This window comes from Triticum urartu, chromosome 2A, assembly GCF_056163025.1.
Source record: "Triticum urartu cultivar PI428250 chromosome 2A, HENAU_Tu73, whole genome shotgun sequence".
In the NCBI taxonomy this organism is placed as follows: domain Eukaryota; kingdom Viridiplantae; phylum Streptophyta; class Magnoliopsida; order Poales; family Poaceae; genus Triticum; species Triticum urartu.
In genome coordinates, this window is record NC_141874.1 from 624,651,016 (window position 1) to 624,658,531 (window position 7,516).

A 7,516-nucleotide genomic window follows, 5' to 3' on the forward strand; every position below is an offset into this window, starting at 1 on the left:
GAGAGTGAAGGCAGAACATCAGAAGCCAGCAGGATTGCTATAGCCTATGCCGATACTCGAATGGAAGTGGGATAAACTTGGCATGGATTTTATCACCGGATTGCCCAGGACTAAATCAGGATATGATTCTATATGGGTAGTGGTTGATCGCTTGACCAAAGTGGCTCACTTTATTCCAGTGAAAACCACGTATACAAGTGCGAAGTTGGCCAAGATATACATGACCAGGATCGTATGTCTGCATGGAGTTCCGAGGACCATCGTATCAGATAGAGGAACGCAGTTTACTTCAAAATTTTGGCATCAGTTGCACCAGACTTTGGGGACCAGACTGGAGTTCAGCACATCATTTCATCCGCAGACGGATGGACAGACTGAGAGAGTCAATCAGATTCTGGAGGACATGTTGAGAGCTTGTGCACTAGACTACGGATCTAGCTGGGATGACAACTTGCCCTACGCAGAGTTCTCATACAACAACAGCTACCAGGCTAGTTTGAAGATGGCACCATTCGAAGCCTTGTATGGGAGAAGATGCCGAACACCGTTGATGTGGGATGAAGTTGGAGACCACCAGTTGTTTGGACCAGGTTTGATTAAGGAATCCGAAGAGAAGGTTAAACTGATTCGAGATAGACTGAAGGTAGCTCGGTCAAGGCAGAAGAGTTATGCAGATTTAAGATGCAAGGAGGTAGTCTATGAAATCGGAGACAGAGCATATCTGCGAGTTTCACCTTTGCGGGGTGTTAAACATTTTGGAGTTAAGGGAAAGTTAGCCCCGAGATTTGTGGGACCATACCGTGTTTTGGAACGCATGGGGGAGGTTGCCTACAAGTTGGAGTTATCCGAAGGACTGTCAGGAGTTCATGATGTGTTTCACGTTTCCCAGTTGAAGAAGTGTCATGCTGAGATGGCCGATATACCACTGAGAGATACAGTACCCCTGGAGGCAATTCAGTTGGACAGTGATTTGACCTACGAAGAGAAACCTGTCAAAATTCTTGAGTTTGCCAGCCGAGTTACTCGTAGTAAGGTTATCAAGTTTTGCAAAGTTCAGTGGAGCCACCATACCGAGGATTAAGCCACCTGGGAACGAGAGGATGATCTTCGCAAGGACCATCCACACCTATTTTCTAGCCAACCCGAATCTCGAGGGCGAGATTCATCTTAAGGGGGTAGGTTTGTAACATCCCAAATTTTCAATTTGGAATGTTATACATAGGTCATTCATGCATATCATATTTTGTTGCGTTTCGTTTCGCGATCCTCGAAATTCTAAGCAACTCAAGGACCCTCGGAGAGAGTTGGGGATTTCACCATTTTCATATTTGAATTTTATCAAATATCGAAACAAGGATCATTGGTTTTACTATTTTTCTCTCCAAAATATTTTCATACTAAAAGATATGAGAGGAGATAATATGACTTCTCCAAAATAAATGAAATATTGAAGGAAAAATTATTAAAATCAAATATTTGATTTTATTCGGATTTTATTTCTATTTTATTTGCATAGGAAAAATAAGTGTTTTTCAAAATTTCATTTTGGGCGCAAATAAAAGTTTACCTTGTCCGGCATATTTTTAGAGGATAGGGAAAATTTATTTTGGGATTGTTAGAGTCCGTTTAGTATTTCTTTTCTTTCTTTTTCTGCATGATCGAATTATTTTAAAAAAGTCAACCGACCTACGGGCCGTGTCCGGCCCGGACTCCCCAGGCCAGGCCGCCTTATAAGCCGCCCGAGCCGCCCCGAGCCGCAGCCCACCCCGCCGCCAGCCCGCCCGTGCCTCCCAAACCCTAGCCGCGCGTTGCGCCAGCCGCGCGCCGCCGCCGCGCTGCCTCACCGCGCCAGCCGCCGCCGATTTCGCCGGAGCCACCGCCGTTTTTTTTCTCGTCGGTTTTTTTCGGTAAACCCTAGATCTAGATCCGGATTTTTTAAAAAAATTCGGTTTATTTCTTTAGATCGGTTTCTTTCGTTCGGTTAAATAGCGGACGTTCGTCCGTACATTCGTTTTAACGAACGGTTTTCGCCCGATAGCCGCAGGCAACGAACGTTCATTCGTTAACCTGTTCGTCAGTTTTTTTTCTCGGGTTTTTCGCGATTATTTTCGATCGCGATTTCTGATCCGATTTTCATTTTAGTTTATCTTTTCGCTCGTTTATCGGAATCAGATGATTCAAGCGCCTAGATCTTCGTCTCGAAACCCTCTTTCCGTTCAACCAACTTGAACAAGATTCCGGTACTATAAAATTTGACTTTAATTCAGATTAGTAAACGGATCTTGTTTTCTTCGCAGTTTGAGTTTCGTTGCTCCGTTTGATTTGATTCTTTTTGCAAATCGGAGTTCTTAAGTTGAACTTTCTGGTTAGATCTTCTTATTTGAGTTTTACACGTGCATCTTTGCTTGATTGCTTATGTATGCTATTGTTTGTTTGCGATAGACCACCCAGAGTGTGAAGCGTGCTACTACGAGTCCCTAGGTTTTGCGGATCATCAGCAAGGCAAGTAACACATTGATCATACTCTTTTCATACCCAGTTTTTATGCATTAGTTTCAATCCTCAAACATTGCATGATTAGGAAGTGATTAACTTGTGGGTATTGGGAAGTAGATGGTGAGGTAGAACCTATTACCTATTTTATTATCAAACCCTCGGGAGTTACTTCTACGTTATGTCTTTATTGCTATGTCATGCTCGTAGACGTGGATTCGGTTCGAGTGTATCCATGACAGATATGAGATTGTTAATTAATGGTTCAACTTAAGGTGGCAACTTTAATACACATTTGGGTGGATTGTTTGTTTGGGCACTTGGAGAATCCAGTGTTGCCTGGAATATCCCGGAGTACCCGTCTGATCATCCTACGGTCCGCCACCCAGGCTCAAAGGGATCATAAGACTATCCATGCTAGAAACTTCCGTGTGCAGCCACAAGCCATTATGGGCTCTGGCATAGTTTGAGTAAGTTGTGTGACCTCTTTCAGTGGTGGGCTAGCAGATGTAGAGGGAAAGTAGGTGTAACTGTCCACCCAGAGTAAAGAGTTAATGCTTCTGAAAGACTGTGTCTCGGTCATCCGTATCTCAAACATCATGAAGTGCAATAAATCCAATGGAGGAGATCGAGTCTTGTGGGGAAAAGTGTGCAAACCTCTGCAGAGTGTACAATCTAATCATGGTTAGCCGTGTCCCCGGTTATGGACATCTTGATTATCTAGTATTTGGATTATCCTATTGTATCTCATCACCCTAACTTAATTGGATGGGTTAATGAATTACTTTAATTGGGATTGAGTTGAGGAACCTTCTCAATGATGTTTCATCTACCATGATAGTTAAAATAAAACTTATTCCTTTGTTGTAGGGAAAAAATGGCTTTTCGCAAAAACATATTAACCATACAGCCTCCACCAGCCATATTGCATATAGCGTTAGCATTATTATGTTCATTGCTCTACTGTGTTACATTGCCAGCATATTCCATGTGCTGACCCGTTTTCGGGCTGCAACGTATCATGTTGCAGACTTTTCAGACGAGGAGTAAGGTTCGCTAGGTCGTTGCCGTGCAGCTCAGCTATGCCGTTGGAGTTGATGGACTCACTTTATCTTCCAATCCTTCTGTTGTTATCGTATTAGATGGCCTTAAGCCATATTATTGTAATAAGTTCTCTTTTGGAGACATTCAATGTAATAAGTGTGTGATTGCTACTCTGTTATAAATCCTTCGAGTACTATGTGTGTCAGCATTACCGATCTAGGGGTGACACTGAAACATTGAGACTTGACTGTTTGAGGTCGGGTCGCTACATATTCATCGGCCGAAGGGATGACACTGAAACATTGAGACTTGACTGTTTGACGTCGGGTCGCTATAGATTCATCGACCGAGCTCACACGATGCTGACTCCGAGAGTTTGGAGCCAGTGTCCGGGGAAGAGTCTAGCTTTGTGATGGTTGCCAGCGACACTGCTTCCTCCATCTCTCCCGTACTGGGCTTAGTGGGCACAGATAGTCCGGCGGGTTTAGAAATCCCGTCTTCGGACCTGGCGACGCGCTCCGGCTCTAAGGCCAGAGCGGAGGTTGGGGTCGTGAATCCTTGGAAGATCAAGTCTCCTCGGATGTCAGCGACATAATCCAAGTTTCCAAAACTAATCTGGTGACCTGGGGCGTAGCTGTCGATCTGCTCTAGATGGCCAAGCGAGTTGGCCCGTAGTGCGAAGCCGCCGAACATAAAGATCTGACCGGGGAGGAAAACCTCCCCCAGGGCAGCATTGTTGTAGATGATTGATGGAGCCATCGAACCTTCTGGTGACGACGCAGCAGAACTCTCAATGAAAGCACCAATGTCGGTGTCAAAACCGACGGATCTTGGGTAGGGGGTCCCGAACTGTGCGTCTAGGTTCGATGGTAACAGGAGACAGGGGACACGATGTTTACCCAGGTTCGGGCCCTCTTTATGGAGGTAATACCCTACGTCCTGCTTGATTAATCAAGATGAATATGAGGATTACAAGAGTTGATCTACCACGAGATCGTAATGGCTAAGCCCTAGATGTCTAGCCTGTATGATTGTGATTGCCTCTACGGACTAAACTCTCTAGTTCATATAGACACCGGAGGGGCCTAGGGTTGTACAAAGTCGGTTTACAAAGGAAGGAATCTACATATCCAAACACCAAGCTTGCCATCCACGCAAAGGAGAGTCCCATCCGGACACGGGAGGAAGTCTTCTGTCTTGTATCTTCATAGCCCATTAGTCTGGCCCATGTTACATAGTCCGGACGCTCGAGGACCCCTTAATCCAGGACTCTCTCACCCCGAGCAATGCACCCACTAACCATCCAAAGGAGCGTGCAACGTATCACTGAATAACTAGGGCAACCAGGCATGTACACGCATTTCAATAAAGCTGCAAGGGTTTTTTCACGAAAGTGTCGGGGCGAGCGGCTATGCCACGACACGGCCGGCGTGGCGCCATTTGTCTGCTCCTGATTGGTTGTGGACTAAAACTTCACGCGCGGTGCAAGATTAAGGATGGGTTGATCACCTTTTGCAAGTTTCTGGACTAAGTCATCACATACACTGCAAGTTTGTGGAACTCTAGTGCTCTTGCCTCTTTTTTTAAGAACACAGAAAGACGCAGGTGCTCATATATAGTACTCCCTAATTATTTTTATGTGGCCTATATGACTTTCTCACATATTCAGAAAGCAAATACTGATACACTGATATACGATAGACTACCCACTTATGTTCTAGCTTTTCAGCGGCCAACTTGTAGCACGAATCCAGCCTTGGTAGGAGCAACTGAGGAGCAACGGATTGGGGCGGGAGCGGAGAAGGTGTCCTCACCAGGCTCGACTCGGTCCCCGGCGATGTCCTTGGACGGCAGCCTCTTCAAGAAACACGATGGCGACGGTGACGCCATGGAATGGAGGGACGATTGGAAGTGGCTTGTAGTGGAGATGGTGGCGACGGTGCCCTAGCCTAGGGCAGGGAAGTGGCGATTGACTGGCAAAGGAGTTGGATTGGAATTGTGGTATGTCGCTAGCTTGATGTGCTTTTTGGGCTATCCACGAACGTCATTTAATTTTTCTGGGTGTCCACGAATGCCATTTAAGGGGGTTTTCGGTGGATGACATATGTGGGGCTAGTGGGACACAACGCCACTTACATCTTGAGCTATGGTTGCGTCGCTGCTCACTTCAAATGTGATTGGTTCCTGCATCCCAGCTAGGCTTTATGGATGCAATTTTACCCCCTTTGGTTTTCGTCCACACAAACCTCAAAGCACTGCTAGCCAGCCCCTACGGAAACGACTGAATCGACATTTTTCATTGAACCAGACCAGTGTCATGTTGATAGGGGGAACGTGGCGCTGAGCTCATACGCCCGGGGATATAGTGAGAGCTCGCTCGCGTCCCTGAAAAATTGGTGTGAGTAATTTAGCCACCTCCCGTCGATTGCTTCGCCCAATTTAGTGTCCTTCGACTCGCTGTCTGAATCCGCGCCACCATTTCCCCTACTTCGAGTTCTTCATCCTGAGTTGCTTCTTCGCCGATAAGCACGTAAGCGGTGCCATCTTCTTCGGTCTGCGGTGGTCAGCAACAGCGATCCTTCTTTCTCTTCCCTCAGATGTTCCTTGCCTCTCCCCTCTCTCTACTCCGATGGTTGTAAATAGCATCACTCCCTACCCGTTGTAGCTTAGACTGTGAGCATGTCATAGATTAGATTAGATCTGCAGGTGGTATGGCAGTTTACGCAAGTAGTGAGGATGTGATAGATCGAATGCTAGTGGTGTCGTTTTGGTTGTATGGTGGGTTTTGCTTGTCGGCGATGATGATGCTCACGCTGTTTTGGTAGATGTACATGTTTTCCATGTTGATTCCATTGCTAGTATGGTAGTATGTTGATTTTGATATTTTTTTGAACCGGGATAATCCCTTTCCATTGCATAAGAACATAAATACAATCGTTCCAGAGATAAACAGGGGACATGAAAGAAATGGAAACGAGTTCAACGCACTGCCAGGAAACCCACCGCATTCGCCTGTTGTCAAAACGAATGCTATGGGAAGAAAACCTGGACCGTACCAAAAAAGTGGGCGAGGGCAGGAACCGATAGAGGGTAACAAGTTCACCAGATTGCACAATAGTAATATTTTGAGTTTGATGATCAGTCCATGTGTACTATGGTAGATGTGGTACTCTGTTGAACTTCATGATCAATCCATACTAGTTTGCTAGATGAGTTATTGTGTTGAGCTTCATGATCAGTCCATCTGCAATATGATATTATATTAGATGTATTGTGCTTGTTCAGCTAGTCTTGATCCTAACATGCATAGGACATGACCATCAAAGACTCATGCCCTTATTTGTCAGACTCGCATACCTTTTCCTCACATGTTGAGGACTCTCAATAGTTACCTCCGAGTGTAGAGGCATTTGATGGGCCTGTGATAGCGCTCTTTAGTGGTGGTGATATCTGCAGTCTACTATTTCTGCCATCAAGGTTGGCAAGATAGGGGGTCAATGAAGGGGAATACATGGTGTTTGAGTTATGTGGCACGGAGGTGACGTGAATGCAAGTGCACATCCATCTTAGGAGGTGAGGAGAGAAATGGGTCCAAGTGTCCAAGTTTAGACCTTATTGACGCGCATGGGATCAGGACACCTTCACCATTCTGCTGAACATTGATCACTACCAAGGCCACATCACGGTTAGCTAACCTGTCACTTGTTTCACTTGATCTAACATGCCAATCACAACTAACAACACAGTCTTTATTTCTTGGGGTCCCCCCAAGGATGCTGAGTACCTCAACAAGCACATCCATAACTACTCTCATATCAGACCATCTTCTCCTGAGATCTGACTACCGGCAAGCATATCATGGACTTTAGTGAAACCTTCCCTGAGTATCCAGACACCCAAGAGTCAAAGACCATCATACTTGATGACCTAGACAAGTTTATTGGTGTTGATTACAGTCCAGCTAACCAAGGGCGGTAGC